This window comes from Coregonus lavaretus, assembly GCF_964263955.1.
Source record: "Coregonus lavaretus genome assembly, chromosome: 17".
Lineage (NCBI taxonomy): Eukaryota > Metazoa > Chordata > Actinopteri > Salmoniformes > Salmonidae > Coregonus > Coregonus lavaretus.
Genome location: NC_140004.1, coordinates 3,571,903 through 3,590,728, shown reverse-complemented (window position 1 = coordinate 3,590,728; position 18,826 = coordinate 3,571,903). Strand labels below are relative to the sequence as shown.

Here is an 18,826-nt window from a genome sequence, read left to right as displayed (position 1 = left end):
AGTACCTCTTTTTCTTCTTAAATAATAAAATACAAATGTGTGTTTTTGAGCATTTTATGCAAATGACGTCTGGCCAGGCCAAGGGTAGAGGTGACCTTGTTTGATATTCCTGTGAGGTAATTCTCCGTGATGCTACTGCAATTGCTTTCAACAGTAATGCTCGGTGGGGGTCGGCTTGCCTTGTACAGGTTTGCCTGGAAAAGATGCAGGACCTGCAGCTGGCCCTGGTAATCTCCCGGCTATACGAGTCCGAGTTTGAGACGTCCTCCACCTACAAGCGCATCCTGCAGAAGCACGTGCTGGGCCAAGCCTGCCAGCTGCCTGCCCACCAGGACCCTTTCCTGCGCAGCATGGCCTACTGGGTACTGGAGGACTACAGCCGGGCACTTCACACTCTGCTGGGGCAGCCTGCTGCCCCAAACCCAGGCTCCTTCACTCAGGCTGGCCACAGCACTCAGCCTGGTAGTAGTCCGAGAATGATCTTTTTCACTTCGTAGATTTGTGGTTCAATCATTTTGTAGGTTATTTGGAGGTCAATTAATGATAGAGCTGTGCTTTGCAGGTACCTCGTCCATGTCCCCTTCTAACCCTGAGGTTTTCAACTTCTACACCTACCTCCGGACACATCCGCTATTGCTGCGCCGCCACTTCGGCTCGTCTGAGAAGGCCAGAGTTGGTCTGACGGCGGAAGGCCGCATGGCCCACTCCATAAGCCTGGTGGAGAGGAGGCTGTTCTTCACGGCAGCCCACGCTCACCTGCAGGCTGGCTGCCTCATGCTGGCCCTGGAGGTCCTCTCCAAAATGCCCAGTCCTCAAAAGATCCAAGCTCCACCAGGACGATCCCACCAACCCCGACCTGAGCGAGACGAAAAAGGCGCATGCGTCAGACTTGGACTGGTCTCAGCCCGTCTTGAACGGGTTCGAGTCTGTGTCGGATAGCTTGTCCAACTCCAAGTCGGACTCTGTGCTGAGTTTTGACTGGAGCGAGCCCTCTGTGGCCGTTCAGGATGAAGCCCTGGAGCTGAAATGGAACAGCGACGAGGAGGAGGACGATGATTATGAACCACAGGGCTTGGCAATGAAAAACACCAGCACTGATAACAACAGCAGCGTCTTCCAGGAACGCCATCTCTCTTTTGACGGAGACACCGCTAGAAGAAGACGACATCCTATTGCCCTCGGAGGACATCCTGGCCGCTCAGCTCAAGTTCAGCGCATGCCTGAAGATCCTGACCACAGAACTACAGACGCTGTCCACGGGGTACGAGCTGGACAGGGGGAAGCTGGGCTACCAGCTGTGCCAGTGGCTGGAGAGGGAGGTGGTTGCCCTGCAGAGGTGCTGCAACCCTGCCTGCCGGAGCTGGCCCAGAGCATGGAAGGACCAGGGGGAGAGGAGGAGGTCCAGGCCCAGCCTGGAGATGCCCAGTGCACCCGCAGATACTGGCTTCAGAGCAACCAGCCTCTCCTGCGCATGTTCCTCAGCTACTGCAGCCTGCACGGCTCCCACGGGGGAAGGCCTGGCCTCCGTGCGCATGGAGCTCATCCTGCTGCTGCAGAAGTCCCAACAGGTACAGCACAATGTATGTTGTCAATCTTACACATAGGCTGCATGTTGTCAATCTTATCATAAATAGGAGCAAATGGATACAATATCCGCATACTAGTAATTAAACCCTTCAAACAAAAAACTATCTTAGTTGTGTGGCACTTGCATCTCAGTACTTGACAGCAAGTTCTCAGAGGAGGGATAGGAAGGAAGCGTAACTACACAAACACTGAAGCGAAGAACCGTAACAAAACAAAAGAGTGTTGTTTTAGTCTGAGCCTGGTGTTTGCCTTAAAGCAGCAAACCGTGGTTTCCAGCGGGTGGCTTGGGGTTTCATGTAGCTGATAGGTAACATCTCCAGTGTGTGGCTGTGACAGGCGGGGCTGATTCTCATTCTCTGCTCTCTTCCCTTCTGAGAGGCCTCGTCCTACATTTAGGGAGATTTGGAGAAATATGCTTCGCGTCACAGACACCAGGAACACACACTACTCTCCTCTGAAGCCTTCGGAACATCAAATGCTCCTGTCATACCACGACAGGAACTCCTCTGACTCGTCTGTCTGATTACTTACTAAAGCAGGAAGTCTCTGATCTGACGCGTGAACCGCATTTGCTATATTTATTTCCACGCTTCGCTTTGAGAGTTGTTTGTTATGATGTTTATTCCGTTTATGTATTTTCTTTGTTAGTGTGTGTGTGTGCGCATGTGTGTGCTGACGGTCTTCATTCAGTCACGCCATACTACTTTATGTCCACAGGATGACCGTGTCCAGATGGCCATAGTCCCCTACCTCCCCCATCCCTCTCCTGCTGGCGTACACTGCCAGCGCCAAAACGGTGGTGGCCAACCCCATCGTCCATCTGACCAACCTCACCCACGACATCCTGCACACCATAAACGCACTGGGCTCCCCGCCACACCCAGACGTCATCAACAACGAGGTCAGACACATGCTTATACACCCAAGGCTATCATGCACTTTCTTGAACTACACACAAAGATCATGTTAATACATTTGGTAGTAATGTGCTTTAAATATGAGAACAGGGGGCAAAAATAGTCAGAAGCGTTTGAGTTTAGATTTTGTGATGTAGAGATCAATTATTGGGTGAGTTGATGGATTGGAGGGAGTGTTCCACTGATCCTAATGTATCTGATGTATGAATTCCTCCTGCTCTTTCAGATCTATGTGACGCACACACTGGCAGCCTCACTGTCCGCCTGCATATACCAGTGTCTCTGTGACAGCCACAACTACAGGTGAGTCTGGATCCTAACACCCACCTCTTTGCTCTGTGCACTTGATATCTGTACTAGAATGTCACATAACCATAACCATGCTGGGAAATGCACATTAGGCAACATTTCAGACATTTGAACTACACGGTGCATCTGATCTTGACAATCTACCTCTCAGTGTATGTAATAATCATACAATTATGAATTATAATTATAATGTTATCTGATCCTAGAACAGCAACAAGGAAAAAGTGTGTAAAGTTAAGTAGAGCTTTTTTACTTACTCGTTTAGTGGTTGGAATGACCTTATTAAAATAGGACCCATGTGACCAGGGCTCGAGACTAACTTCTTTCATCACCGTCCTGAAGTGTGATTTCAACCGCCCCAATTAAAATACTTACTTTTTTAAAAATGATTTGATATGCCAACATGGGTCTACTTTAGGACCTAGGTTTAAAAGCCTAATAAGAGTAGCCTACTACTGAAATAGATAAATGGGGCTGTCAACTGAGCCAGAAATGTGCATAACAAAATGTGCCTCATTGGAATAATATTCAAATCTATTTTGCATAAATGTTCATAAATAATTAGCCTACATGTCAAAGTGTAGCCTAGGTGCAGTGGTGGTCAGTGCTGTTTAAGATGAGGGAGGATGATAATGAGGATGAGGATTGTTTTATGAGCATGGCCTTATTTCTATTACAGCATATTGGATGACTGTCATTCATATTCCATTCACCCAGCTCAATGTAACATCGATAGGTTTAGGCTACTACATAATACTAAAATGTTCCCTATACCCATCATGAGGTTGCTACAACCTAGCCTATGAATGAACATTTACAACATAGGTGCACAGGTCGAGAGAAATTTGAGTAATCAAGGTGACAGAAATTGATACATTCAATACCGCCTTGCACACTCTTGCCTGCATCTAGCTGATCTAGGGTGTAATCATTAGTCCAACAGTTGTAAACGAGAGTTTCTATTGGACAAATTCTGGTATATTTATCTCAGTTCCGTTTGCTTTCGTTTATGAACGTTTTTCAACAGAATCGGTGGAATGAATGCACCCCTCATCATACGCAAATACAGTTCACTGTAATAGCAGCCACATTAAAAAACATGAATCCTTTGATCGTTGTATTCTTTCTCGCATCTACACGCTCTCCTCTCACCTTTTCTCTTCGCTTGTGGAATTCAGTGCACAACACATCAGCTTCCTGTGACCAGGCGAAAAAAGCTTTCCAAGCCAAACCATATCATAACCGCTAACCGCTACACACAACCTACATCTTTGTCACCATATTACTGTCATAGTCAACATAGCTACTAGAATTAATGTGTTAGTAAACCCCCTACAATCATTTTTATGTAGTACAGTGTAAAGTAAGTAGCAAGCAGTTTAGGAGTTACGTACTCCAGGCACGTATCGTTCAGATCAAATGGTCACGAGCGGCGAGAAAGACCAGGGCCTATTGCGCAACGCACACATCACCCACCTTGCAATCTGAGTGGAGGCAGTCAGCATTGTTAAACTACACTGAACAAAAATATAAACGCAACATGAAAGTGTTGGTCCCATGTTTCATAAGCTGAAATAAAGCTTCTCTAGCATAAGCCACCTCAGTCATTTTAGAGAATTTGGTAGTACGTCCAACCGACCTCACAACAGCAGACCACATGTATGGCGTTGTGTGGGCGAGCAGTTTGTTCACAACATTGACATCAGCAGAGTGCCCCATGTTAGCGGTGGGGTTATGGTATGGGCAGGCAAGCTACGGACAATGAACACAATTGCATTTTATCGATGGCAATTTGAATGCACAGAGATACCATGATGAGATTCTGAGGCCTATTGTCGTACCATTCATCAACTGCCATCACCTCATGTTTCAGCATGGTAATGCACGGCCCCATGTCGCAACAATCTGTGCACAATTCCTGGAAGTTGAAAATGTCCCAGTTCATCCATGGCCTGTATACTCACCAGACATGTCACCCATTGAGCATGTTTGGGATGCTCAGGATCTACTTGTACGACAGCGTGTTCCAGTTTCCGCCAATATCCAGCAACTTCGCATAGCCATTGAAGAGTAGTGGGACAACGTTCCACAGGCCACAATCAACAGCCTGATCAACTCAATGCGAAGGAGATGTCGCGCTGCATGAGGCAAATGGTGGTCACACCAGATACTGACTGGTTTTCTGATCCACGCCCCTATCTTTTTTTAAAGGTATCTTTGACCAACAGATGCATATCTGTATTCTTAGTCATGTGAAATCCATAGATTAGGTGCCGAATACATTTCATTTCAATTGACTGATTTCCCTATATGAACTGTAACTCAGTCAAATCTTTGAAATTGTTGCATGTTCCGTTTATATTTTTGTTCAGTGTGTGTGTGTGTGTATGTACTTGTGTGTGTGTGTGTGTATATATATATATATATATATATATATATATATATATATATATATATATATATATATATATATATATATATATACCCATTGATTCTTAAAGAATATAACCCAGAAATGCCTCATAAGCTTAGTTCAACAGCCATACCCCTTCAGAACCCAAAATATAAGCTTGTTTTACGCCAATGTTTGTAAACACTATAATTTTGATATCATGGATGGTCAGTCCTTGTATCCATGGCTCTATGAATTTGAGAGTGGTTACATTTCTCCAACCCCATCCTTCAGCTTTTTACTAAAACAGGGGCGGGGATTGGCCTTTGTTATTGTTTCAACTGCTGATTGCCGCTTTAAGATGCTTTTAGGAAACCGGGCCCTGATCTGTTGCATCAGCCTCATTGATAAAAAAAAAAAAGTACAGCGGTTGAATGAATTTTGGATCTATTGTCCCTCCACCTGCCCTTGGCATTTCAAAGCCCACATATCTGTAAATGAGTGCGTACTTTGTTTTGAACTGTGCCCAACAGTTCCTCCTCTCGTGTGTACAATGAAGCGATGCAGTCAGACTAAATTAGCTTTTTCTAATTGAACACCCCCTTTGTTATGCTAATGCTTTTTTTTTTTATCCCACCACAGTCGTGTCAGAGGTTTGTCGAAAAGGTTCACTCTAAAGTTAACCCACAGTCGGTGATTCCGTCTGGCGAACATCTGAAAAGCTTTGTTAGCTTTTTATATTGTCTCACTGCAGACTACATGATTCCATATGTGTTATTTCATAGTTTTGATGTCTTCACTATTATTCTACAATGTAGAAAATAGTAAAAATAAAGAAACCCTTGAATCAGTAGGTGTTCTTAAACTTTCGACCGGTACTGTATGTTATTTACGTAAGTATTCAGAACCTTTGCTATGAGACTCGAAATTGAGCTCAGGTGCATCCTGTTTCCATTGATCATCCTTGATGTTTCTACAACTTGATTGGAGTCCACCTGTGGTAAATTCAATTGATTGGTCATGATTTGGAAAGGCACACCTGTCTATATAAGGTCCCACAGTTGACAGTGCATGTCAGAGCAAAAACCAAGCCATGAGGTCGAAGGAATTGTCCGTAGAGCTCCGAGACAGGATTGTGTCGAGGCACAGATCGGGTGAAGGGTACCAAACATTTCTGCAGCATTGAAGTTCCCCAAGAACACAGTGGCCTCCATCATTCTTAAATGGAAGAAGTTTGGAACCACCAAGACTCTTCCTAGAGCTGGCCGCCCAGCCAAACTGAGCAATCGATGGAGAAGGGTCTTGGTCAGGGAGGTGACCAAGAACCCGATGGTCACTGACAGAGCTCCAGAGTTCCTCTGTGGAGATGGGATACCCTTCCAGAAAACAACCATCTCTGCAGCACTCCACCAATCAGGCCTTTATGGTGGAGTGGCCAGACGGAAGCCACTCCTCAGTAAAAGGCACACGACAGCCCGCTTGGAGTTTGCCAAAAGGCACCTAAAGGACTCTGACCATGAGAAATAAGATTATCTGGTCTGATGAAATCAAGATTGAACTCTTTGGCCTGAATGCCAAACGTCACGTCTGGAGGAAACCTGGCACCATCCCTACGGTGAAGCATGGTGGTGGCAGCATCATGCTGTGGGGATGTTTTTCAGCGGCAGGGACTGGGAGACTAGTCAGTATTGAGTGTAAGATGAACGGAGCAAAGTACAGAGAGATACTTGATGAAAACCTGCTCCAGAGCGCTCAGGACCTTAGACTGGGGCAAAGGTTCACCTTCCAACAGGACAACAACACTAAACACACAGCCAAGACAATGCAGGAGTGGCTTCGGGACAAGTCTCTGAATGTCCTTGATTGGCCTAGCCAGAGCCCGGACTTGAATCCAAACTAACATCTCTGGAGAGACCTGAAAATAGCTGTGCGGCGACGCTCCCCATCCAGTCTGACAGTGCTTGAGAGGATCTGCAGAGAAGAATGGGAGAAACTCCCCAAAAACAGGAGTGCCAAGCTTGTAGGGTCATACCCAAGAAGACTCAAGGCTGTAATCGCTGCCAAAGGCGCTTCAACAAAGTACTGAGTAAAGGGTCTGAATACTTATGTAAATGTGATATTTCCGTTTTTTTTTTAAAATATATATTTGCAAAAAGTTGTCATTATGGGGGATTGTGTGTAAATTGATGAGGGAATCTTTTTTAAAATCAATTTTAGAATAAGGCTGTAAAGTGGAAAAAGTCAAGGGGTCTGAATACTTTCCGAATGCGCTGTACATATAGCAATTTCCCCTTGTTCACATTTCCATGTAACTTCCCCTTCCTTTATGCTTAATGACTTGGGTGTCCTTGCTTGTTTTTGTGTCCCAGCCATGTGAATCCGTTCACAGGGATAGTGTACCAGAGTATCCTTCTCTCCCAGCACCACCCGGTACGCACCGTGAGCATGGAGGAGACTGTCCTGCTCAACACCTCCCCAGCACAGTGGCCAGGTAAATCCACTTCCACAACACACCTCTGTCATTTCACAGAGATGAGCTCCATGTATCCTGTCTGGAGAACCATCGCTACATCGACGCCACGGTCGTCAACATTTAGTCCTAAACATACAACCTTAAAGGATCACTTTACAAAAAGAAAAAGTTGTATTTTATTTATTAAGTGCACTGTTGATATGGTCTTAAAATGTTGCATGTCAGCAGTAAAGTTTTCAAGCACTTTCAGTAAAAAGCAAGAAGTGTGAGGATTAGTTTTGATGCTTTAATCCTACTCAATTCATTTTCTCTCTCTCCCTCACTCACCATCTCTCTCTTTCTCTGTGTTTTAGGTATCGGTGCTCTGATCCTCCTGGTGAAGAGAGCCAGCCCGGCCTGGCCGTGTTACTGTGTGAGATCCTGACGGCCGTCTTCCTCATCCTGTTTGTACACGGCCTGGCGACCCACTCCAGCAACGAGCTGTTCCGCATCGTAGCCCACCCGCTCAACAGCAAGCTGTGGGTGGCCGTGTTCGGAGGGGGGGCATGCACCCCCGTCACAGAGAAGCCCAGCCCGGCCAAGTCACCCCCAGGTCTGCTATCCGTGTGCGGGTAGTGTGTGTGTGTGTGTGTGTGCACAAGCCAGATGTTAGAGGCTGATGTTGCTGGAATGAAGGGCGGGCAACTCCGGGCCTTGTGGTCCCCAGTGTGTGCAGGTTTTTGTTCCAGCCCAGTATGAACTCCCCCGATTCAAAGAATAATGGTCTGTTGAAGATCATGGTTGGTTGAATCGGGTGTATTACAGCTGGGCTGGAACAACAGCTGACACACACTGCAGCTCTTGTAGCCCACCTATACTGTAACTAGATCTCATTCATATCTTGAATTATGTCAGTCTTACACACCTATTATAAATCATGACTACACTGAAAAATGGCAAGTAGTCCACTACATCAAATGTGTGTGTGGTTCAGTCTCAACAGCCAGTGAAGGGTCAGACAGGAAGTATAAGCGGTTCAAGCTGCTGTCGTCACGCAGTGCCTCCAGAGAGGGGCCAGCCAGCTCCGTGGTGGAGCAAGAGACCTCCATCTTTAAAGAGCACTTTGTCTCCCCGGAGCTCAGCATCTCTCTGGGGAAGATATGCTTGTTTTCTGTGTACTTTGAGTTGAAAGTACTGTTCTTAATGTCACAGAGGAATGCTGGTGTGTTCTGAGAGATGTTTTTTTAAGGGTTTGTGTTTTGTGTGTGTGCACGTCTGTGTGTTAGATCTACCCGTGGTCTCTCCTCTGTGACGCGGTGCTGAAGACACTGCAGCGCTGGGAGCAGGTGGGCTGAAGAGGCTGGAGATCTTCGGGGGGCCGCCCTCCAAGTACATCTCAACACACCCTCTGGACAAGACTGGTGCCTCGGGCTCCGTCATCCTCAGACACAAAGCCATGTTTGAGCCCTCCAACACACCCTTCAGGTGTGCTCGAAACACATCTCCAAACGGGAATTCTCTGTATATTGATAAATCGTTTGCCATAACATTCTGTAATTGTATGTTTTCGGTATGCTGATATGATCCACAGAATGCCATACATTCTTATTGGAAGTGAGCCTGTGTGAGCTATCTAACTGAGGGGAGTGTTGTGTTGTGTGGCTGCAGGTCCAGTCACCACTCTGCCCTGCCTGTGTGAGCTATCTAACCGAGGGGAGTGTTGTGTTGTGTGGCTGCAGGTCCAGTCACCACTCTGCCCTGCCTGTGTGAGCTATCTAACCGAGGGGAGTGTTGTGTTGTGTGGCTGCAGGTCCAGTCACCACTCTGCCCTGCCTGTGAAGAGGCTGTGGCAGTACCTGGTCAAACAGGAGAAGGTGCAGGAGACCTTCATCCGCAACATTTTCACAAAGAAACGAGACCAAAACGAGGTAGCTACCGCTTCGCTTTGCCCACCCACTGCATGCTGCAGACAGCTGAGCACTTGCACATTGAAAACTGTCACTGAATAAAATCTAAAACAGCTCTTCTAGTCCCAGAGAGAGTGTCATTACCTTTTGTATATCATTGTTGATGCATTTGTGCTTTTTGTTTTGCATGCCCCTTTTATTTGTATCCTAATTGCCTTTTTACATTTTGGTGTATAATATTTTTCAACCCTGATAATTAACCGTCTAATTCTAGATTTGTGTGTTTACTGTTAACTCTGCATGAATCGTCACATTGTTTTGTCTGATTGTGGGATTCTCAAATTATTAAGTCGGTTGAGGACCACAATGAAAATGACAAATGTTCAGGGATGGAGGAGCCTAGCTGCAACCCAGGTACTGCTTTGGATCATTTTGGTGGTGGGGGTTTATGGGTTGTAATTATCATGTTGATTGACCAGTAAAACCATCCAGTTTTCTTCCTGTGTTTTATTGACAACTGTGCAATACGAAAGTCTATTTCCGCCTCCACTTCAATGTCTATTTCTTCTGGTTTTGATTGGACTTGAAGATTATATCATAAAATTCATGAACACGATGTCATTTAAGATATGTATATAAAAAATATATTAGTGGATTAATTTAATTCTACCTAATGCCTTTTATGAAGCTTTTCGATTGTGGCTTCGTTATTGTGCGGTTTGCCTTGAAGACCATTTTAAAAAAACTAAAAAAGAGTGGAAAATGACATCTCACTTTCCCAACTTATTATTCATTTGGCAAATTTCCTAAATTCTTTGAATTAATTAAACGAATTAGTTAAGCAATTTGGCCCATTTAAAAATAAAGCAGCAATGGTTTTATTGAAATGTTATTAGTATGAGCTTAATAAGTGGATCACAAATGCAAGTATAATTCTTTCATCAGGCAATCGGAGATCTTAATGAATTTTATAGTGCACAGCTTAAAGGATGTTGGCAATGAGGCCCTTTATCTATTTCCCCAGAGTCTGATGAACAAATGCATACCAGTTTTATGTCTGTGTCCAGTATGAAGGAAGTTGGAGGTACTGTAGTTTTGTGAGCCAATGCTAACTAGTGTTAGCGCAGTGACTTGAAGATTGCTAGCGATATATAAATTGTATCCACGAGTTCATCTGACTCTGGGGAAGTAGCTAAAGGGCCTCATTGCCAAAATCCCAAAGTATCCCTTTAATTAAGAATTGAAAAAATATATGTACTGTCACAGTATAGCACTATATGAAAGACTTTACCATGCTTTCATCTGAAAGTGATAGTAGATTCACCACATATACAGTCCTGTGGGTATATATGGTGTGAATTTACCTCATAAATTTTTTTCAGAATTTATTATTTTACATTACTCTTATTTTAGCAGTACTGTGTGTCTAAGACAACTTCCCCCTTGGGACATTAAAGTTCATCCTAACCTATCCTATAACATGTGTGGTACCTTGTTGATGGCGAAGGCAGTAGTGATGTCTGACTCCTTGTGGATGATTCGGGCCTTGCCTCTGGGGTAGCCCAGATCTGCATCGACCTGTAGAGCAACACATGAATCATTCTGCATTCTCTGCACATCTGAAAGATGAAAGTGTGACCTAAAGGAACAGTGGTGGGAGATGAATGGACAACGCATGCCTCTGGTGGGAGGATGACGTGTGTATCTGTAATAGAGCTTTGCCTCAGGGCTACAGGTTGAGAGACTATAGAGCATCAAGGCCACACAGTTATATCAGGATTAGTGCGATTGTTAGCATGGCCTTTGACAATCCTCAGTATAAGAGACATAGCACATATAGAGCCAATGAGATGGGCGTATTATTGTATAATGTATAGAGATATAATGACGCGAGGACAGAGGCTTTTATAGAACATTAGGTTGAATTACATTCTACATCACAATTATTTAAATGGAAAAGACCACATTTTCCTGTCAAGAGTGTTCTGCTTGACTGTGAGATCTAAATATGGTGACATACCATTTTCACATAGGACTTAATCTTAACCTGATGAACATTCATCGTGACACTGTGAGCCTGCTAATCAGAACCTATTAGACTTCATGAGAGTATCACTCTCCTCTGCACATTCTGTGTAATTAGTTAGTGAGCTATGGGATGTACTATGGTAACCTAATCCAGTATAGACAATTTGTATAAATAAAAATAAGAAAATTGGTCATTTAGCAGACGCTCTTATCCAGAGCGACTTACAGGAGCAATTTAGGGTTAAGTGCCTTGCTCAAGGGCACATCGACAGATTTTTCACCTGGTCGGCTCGGGGATTAGAACAAGTGACCTTTCGGTTACTGGCACAACGCTCTTACCCACTAAGCCACCTGCCGCACTAGGATAGGTTAGGATGAACTTTAATGTCCCAAGGGGGAAGTTGTCTTAGACACACAGTACTGCTGTATACAAAATAGACACAGCCTGGAGGTGTGTTGGGTCATTGTCCTGTTGAAAAACAAATGATAGTCCCACTAAGCCCAAACCAGATGGGATGGCGTATTGCTGCAGAATGCTGTGGTAGCCATGCTGGTTAAGTGTGCCTTGAATTCTAAATAGAAGTGTTTCGGCCCTCCAGGACCGGAATTGAAGAACCCTGCCCTACACCCACAGCAGCCCAGGGACGCCCATCAACATGCCCTGGCTCGGGGGCCTGCAGACGGGGAGAGGTGCTGCCGTGGTGAGGCACATGGAGCCTTTACTGTGGTTCCTTGTTTTTACCAATGATATACAGTGCAACACAATGTAGTAAATTCTACTCATTCTACATGACCAAAAGTATGTGGACATCTGCTCGTTGAACCAGTAGCTCTATTTTTGTCTCATCAGACCACATGACCTTCTCCCATTCCTCCTCCGGATCATCCAGATGGTCATTGGCAAACTTCAGACGGGCCTGGACATGCACTGGCTTGAGCAGGGGGACCTTGCGTGCGCTGCAGGATTTTAATCTATGACGGCGTAGTGTGTTACTAATAGTTTTCTTTGAGACTGTGGTCCCAGCTCTCTTCAGGTCATTGACCAGGTCCTGCCGTGTAGTTCTGGGCTGATCCCTCACCTTCCTCATGATCATTGATGCACCACGAGGTGAGATATTGCATGGAGCCCCAGACCGAGGGCGATTGACCGTCATCTTGAACTTCTTCCATTTTCTAATAATTGCGCCAACAGTTGTTGCCTTCTCACCAAGCTGCTTGCCTATTGTCCTGTAGCCCATTCCAGCCTTGTGCAGGTCTACAATTTTATCCCTGATGTCCTTACACAGCTCTCTGATCTTGGCCATTGTGGAGAGGTTGGAGTCTGTTTGATTGAGTGTGTGGACAGGTGTCTTTTATACAGGTAACGAGTTCAAACAGGTGCAGTTAATACAGGTAATCAGTGGAGAACAGGTCTGTGAGAGCTGGAATTCTTACTGGTTGGTAGGTGATCAAATACTTATGTCATGCAATAAAATGCAAATTAATTACATAAAAATCATACAATGTGATTTTCTGGATTTTTAGATTCCGTCTCTCACAGTTGAAGTGTACCTATGATAAAAATGACAGACCTCTACATGCTTTGTAAGTAGGAAAACCTGCAAAATCGGCAGTGTATCAAATACTTGTTCTCCCCACTGTAATTCCAAAATCATGGGCATTCATATGGAGTTGGTCCCCCTTTTGCTGCTGTAACAGCCTCCACTCTTCTGGGAAGGCTTTCCACTAGATGTTGGAACATTGCTGCGGGGAATTGCTTCCATTCAGCCACAAATGAGTGAGGTCGGGCACTGATGGTGGGCGATTAGGCGTGGCTCGCAGTCTGTTTTCTTATTCATCCCAAAGGTGTTCAATGGGATTGAGGTCAGGGCTCTGTGCAGGCCAGTCAAGTTCTTCCACACCTATCTCGACAAACCATTTCATACTAAAACAGGAAAAGGCCTTCCCCTAACTGTTGCCACAAAGTTGGAAGCACAGAATCGTCTAGAATGTCACTGTATGTTGTAGCATTAAGATTTCCCTTCACTGAAACTAAGGGGCCTAGCCCGAACCATGAAAAACAGCCCCAGACCATTACTCCTCCTCCACCAAACTTTACAGTTGGCACTATGCATTCGGGCTGGTAGCGTTCTGGCATCCGCCAAACCCAGATTCGTTTGTTGACTGCCAGATGGTGAAACGTGATTCATCACTCCAGAGAACTCATTTCCTCGGCCATGGAAACCCATTTCATGAAGCTCCCGACGAACAGTTATCGTTCTGACGTTGCTTCCAGAAGCAGTTTGGAACTTGGTAGTGAATGTTGCAACCGAGGACAGACAATTTTTTACACGCTACGTGCTTCAGCACTCGGCGGTCCCGTTGTGTGCCACTTCGCGGCTGAGCCGTTGTTGCTCCTAGACAATTCCACTTCACAATAACAGCACTTACAGTTGACTGGGGCAGCTCTAGCAAGGCATACATTTGACGAACTGACTTGTTGGAAAGGAGGCATCCAATGATGGTGCCACATTGAAAGTCGCTGAGCTCTTCAGTAAGGCCATTCTACTGCCAATGTTTGTCTATGGAGATTGCATGGCTGTGTGCTCGATTTTATACACCTGTCAGCAACGGGTGTGGCTGAAATAGCCGAATCCACTAATTTGAAGGGGTGTCCATATACTTTTGTATATATAATGTATGTCTTGTAGAGTTTCGGTCGAAGTATCATGTCCTTGTATTATCTCGTGCAGCTCATCAAAAGGAACATCAACAATGTGAGAAGGATGACCTCCCACCCTACCTTGCCTTACTGTAAGTAGATGTGGAATGATTCCTGCTTTTATACAGTTACTGGAAACTCCACGTGTGTGTGTACCATGTCTATTTTCTTTAGTCCTGAATGTTCTCATCCGTCCCTTATGCTAATATTCCAAGAATTTACACTGTTTGTTTATTCATCAATAATACATTGGGATTGGGGAATCGCATTGTTATGGTTTTGATTTCACTCCCCCTCCCTCAGACCTAACAGGAGCACAGGATGGAAGTGTCCGGATGTTTGAGTGGGGCCACTCTTAAGCAGATCATCTGCTTCCGAAGTCCAGGCAATTCTAGAGTCACACGGATACGATTCAACCACCAAGGAAACAAGGTACGAGCCGTTTCCCTGCACAGGAGAATTCACAGGGGGATTTTAGCCTCCTTAACTCTGTGTCCCAAATGGCACCCTAGTCCATTTATTGTGCATTACCTTTGACCAGGGCCCATAGGGATCTGGTTCGAAAGTAGTGCTCTATAAAGGGAATAGGATGCCAGTTGGGACGCATCCTTAGTTTACATCAATGTTTTCCCCATCCAACTCCGTCCTTCAAACACATGGCCACTGCTGATGAAATGATTTAGTTGCTTGACATACCGCTACTCCCAAGTGGAATTCTCGTCCTAATAGGATCTTCATTGTGTTGTCCAGTTTGGTATCGTTGACGGTGATGGAGCTCTGAGTCTATGGCAAACCAATACGACTGGGAACACCCCTAAACCCTATCTGGTAGGAGCAAAGCACCTGTCTGTCTGTCTGTCTGTCTGTCTGTCTTATTCTTCCTCCTACTGTACCACTGTCTGGTAGCGTTGTTGTTGTTGATTGGTGCTGTCCTTCCCTCCACAGACATTGCAGTGCCATAATAAGACTGCTCCCTCATAGCCACAGCAAGGGCTGTCAACAGACAACAGGTATGCTGCAGAGCACATGTGATTAAACCTCTTTCACTCCAATGTTGGTACCAAATGGGCTGATGGTATAGAGTGCCTGTAAGTCAGTTGATCTAATGCAGCACTGTAAGTAATGATTTGTTTTGTGTCCATAGGAACGTGTGTCTGTGGGATACACTGGTGACTACAATGAACAGCCTAGTGCACAGTAAGGCCACAACTCTATTTAAATTGATTTAAAGCTTTGATGAGGCTCTTTCTAATGAATCCAATAATTCACCAACCAGCGATACTACAGACAGTAGCCAAGTTACATTTGAATTATGTTCCTAAAAGAAACTCTTTCTCTCTGCCGCTTTCTCGCTCTCTCTTCTCCTATCTCTGCAGCCTTTAGTTGTCATGAGTCGCTGGCCCCCAGGCAGCAGCTGCTGATTACAGGTGGCAGGAAGGGCTGGATCAGCGTGCTGGAGCTCCCCCACTGGCGCCAGCGCCAGAGCGTCCAGGCCCACGACTCCCCCGTCAAGGCCCTGGCCGTGGACCCCACCGAGGGCTGCTTCATCAGCGGCTCCGCCGAGGGCAACATGAAGGTGTTCTCCCTCACTAGCTACATAGCAACCTCATTGCACATGTTTGTTGTTTGACTCACATCAGGTGACTTGGGTTAGGATAGGTAAAAAAACAAGGGTTGTGGGTGGGTGGGTATATCGGTGGAATTGGGAGAATTCAGGGGGGCAGTCGAAGGGTAGTTGTAAACACCTTCACTAGGGTGGTTGGAGCGGCCTATTGCAAAATCAGACCAAAAATAAAAACATTCTCTCAGGATTAGGGAAGATATTTGGATCCCTATAGCATGTTGATGATAAATCGAATGCAAGGTATAACAAAAAGTCTTCCTGTGTCTGTGCGTGCCTTGGTACTGTAGCTCCACCCCTAATTATGCAGTGTTGTTGCAGGTGTGGGGCCTGTCCACGCAGTGCTTACTGCACCAGTTCCCCAACGAGCACGCTCGCCAGTCCCTGTTCCGGAACCTGGGCACAGGCGTGATGCAGATCGAGGTGGGCCCGGCCAACCACATCTTCTCGTGCGACGCCGACGGCACCATGAAGATGAGGATCCTCCCCGACCGCTTCAGCGTCAACAACGGCAACCTGAAGAACGACGTCAAGTTCATAATCTAACTAACTCAGCACAGCCTCAGCTCGTGGTTTATGTGACCAAGACTGCCTTTGTTATTGCAAATGGGAGTGTGGAGGGACTGTCCGTGCACAAGGACAGGAGGACACTCCAAAACAGACGCAAGCTTCGTCCTCTGACCTGTGATCAGTTTTCTAAGGCAATCATCAAATTGGAATCTTACATTTCAAGATAAGTCGTGTAGAGATGACATTATGGGTATCTACTGTGTCCAGTGTATGATTTGGGATGACAGGTGTTCCCACAGTGATCTGCATCCCATTTTAAGACTGTCAAATACTGACATTCCCGCTTGCTTGAGGCATTAAGGCCAGTTGATATGAACGAAGCACATTATCGAATCATAAGGAATTAGCTTTGTTTGCACATAAGGCAAAAGGATATGTAGTGCATAGTTTAGATGCCGGAGAGAAAGCCTTAAGTAATAATACTATTCTGTACAGTATTGTTGTGGCCTAGATTCAAACAGTGGTGATAAGTGTCCTTATAGTTCTTCAACTCAAAATTGGCATACTGGTACTGTACCCGTTGCCCTAGATATTTAGTGGTGTTGAGTTGCACCCGTAGCTTTAATAAGGACCCTCTTATCACCCCCAATAATATCTGCCGATTATTTCCTTGATCGTAACTATCAAGAGGCCTACAGTAACACCATGTAAGCAACTTTTTCTTTAGCCATAGGAAAAAGATAACGTTCATTTTAACGGACGTCATATTTAGTACGAAATAGTGTTTTATTCCACCAACAAAGCACTTTCCTCCCCCTACCCCCAAATGGACCACAGTTGCGTTGACTATTGTCAAAAATGTAAATTAAATTGACTTTACAAACTGGTTATCTAGCTTGTCAGTTAGAGGTACACTATATATACAAAAGTATGTGGACACCCCTTCAAATTAGTGGATTCTGCTATTTCAGCCACAACTGTTGCTGACGTGTATAAAATCGAGCACACAACCATGCAATCGCCAAAGACACATTGGCAGTAGAATGGCCTTACTGAAGAGCTCAGTGACTTTCAACGTGGCACTGTCATAGGATGCCACCTTTCCAACAAGTCAGTTCGTCAAATTTCTGCCCCGCTAGAGCTGCCCCGGTCAACTGTAAGTGCTGTTATTGTGAAGTGGGAACATGTAGGAGCAACAACGGCTCAGCCGCGAAGTGGTAGGCCACACAAGCTCACACAACGTGACCGCCGAGTGCCGAAGCGCGTAGTGCGTAAAAGATAATCTGTCCTCGGTTGAAACACTCAGTACTGAGTTCCAAACTGCCTCTGGAAGCAACGTCAGCACAAGAACGGTTTGTCGGGAGCTTCATGAAATGGGTTTCCATGGCCGAGCAGCCGCACACAAGCCTAATATCGCCATGCGCAATGCCATGCGTCAGCTGGGGTGGTGTAAAGCTCACCGCCATTGGACTCTGGAGCAGTGGAAACGCGTTCTCTGGAGTGATGAATCACGCTTCACCATCTGGCAGTCGGATGGACAAATCTGGTTTTGGCGGATGCCAGGAGAGCGCAACCTGGCCCAATGCATAGTGCCAATTGTAAAGTTTGGTGGAGGAGGAATAATGATCTGGGGCTGTTCTTCTTGGTTCGGGCTAGCCCCTTAGTTCCAGTGAAAGGCAATCTTAACACTACAGCATTCAAATTACATTCTAGACGATTCTGTGCTTCCAACTTTGTGGCAACAGTTTGGGGAAGGCCCCAAAGCGAGGTCCATACAGAAATGGTTTGTCGAGATCGGTGTGGAAGAACTTGACTGGCCTGCACAGAGCCCTGACCTCAACCCTATCGAACACCTTTGGGATGAATTGGAACGCCGACTGCGGGCCTAATCGCCCAACATCAGTGCCCGACCTCACTAATGCTCTTGTGGCTGAATGTAAGCAAGTCCCAGCAGCAATCTTTTGGAAAACCTTCCAAAAAGAGTGGAGGCTGTTATAGCAGCAAAGGGGGGACCAACTCCATATTAATGCCCATGATTTTGGAATAATATGTTCGACGAGCAGGTGTCCACATTTTTGGTGGTGTAGTTTACGTCTTGTGTGGTTTGATGGATAGCAATAACGTTTACTTTTTTTGTGCTTTTTCTTTCTATTTTACAGACAATACATTGCCTTCAGTAAATGATCTTATAGCGCATAGATTTAATATATTCATGAATTGTTGTTCATATTTTACAATACAAGATTTATGATGGAGAATTGGATTTCTGTTTAATTTTCTACAGGGCAGACAGACCCCAAGCACAATGTAATTAATTTATTACACAGGAATACATTATGGTATTCTCATAATTGCAAAGCAACTGAATAAAATATTTAACAGACAAAGATTGATTAGGGGAT

At 45.3% G+C, this 18,826-nt stretch overlaps 1 pseudogene across 1 annotated transcript in view; it reads left to right on the top strand.

The window, feature by feature from the left end:
- The window catches only part of LOC311145011 (dmX-like protein 1), a 38,465-nt pseudogene extending 22,005 nt beyond the window's left edge, over positions 1-16,460 (top strand). The window contains exons 25-42 of the transcript in view: positions 189-465; positions 563-1,568; positions 2,305-2,488; positions 2,731-2,807; positions 7,575-7,748; positions 8,032-8,283; positions 8,665-8,819; positions 8,944-9,142; positions 9,468-9,585; positions 9,915-10,042; positions 12,206-12,293; positions 14,325-14,385; positions 14,597-14,725; positions 15,044-15,121; positions 15,239-15,303; positions 15,438-15,490; positions 15,670-15,869; positions 16,236-16,460. The product of the transcript in view is annotated as a dmX-like protein 1 (transcript). The remainder of the gene's footprint in view (positions 1-188; positions 466-562; positions 1,569-2,304; positions 2,489-2,730; positions 2,808-7,574; positions 7,749-8,031; positions 8,284-8,664; positions 8,820-8,943; positions 9,143-9,467; positions 9,586-9,914; positions 10,043-12,205; positions 12,294-14,324; positions 14,386-14,596; positions 14,726-15,043; positions 15,122-15,238; positions 15,304-15,437; positions 15,491-15,669; positions 15,870-16,235) is intronic.
- The last annotated feature ends 2,366 nt before the right edge of the window (positions 16,461-18,826 follow it).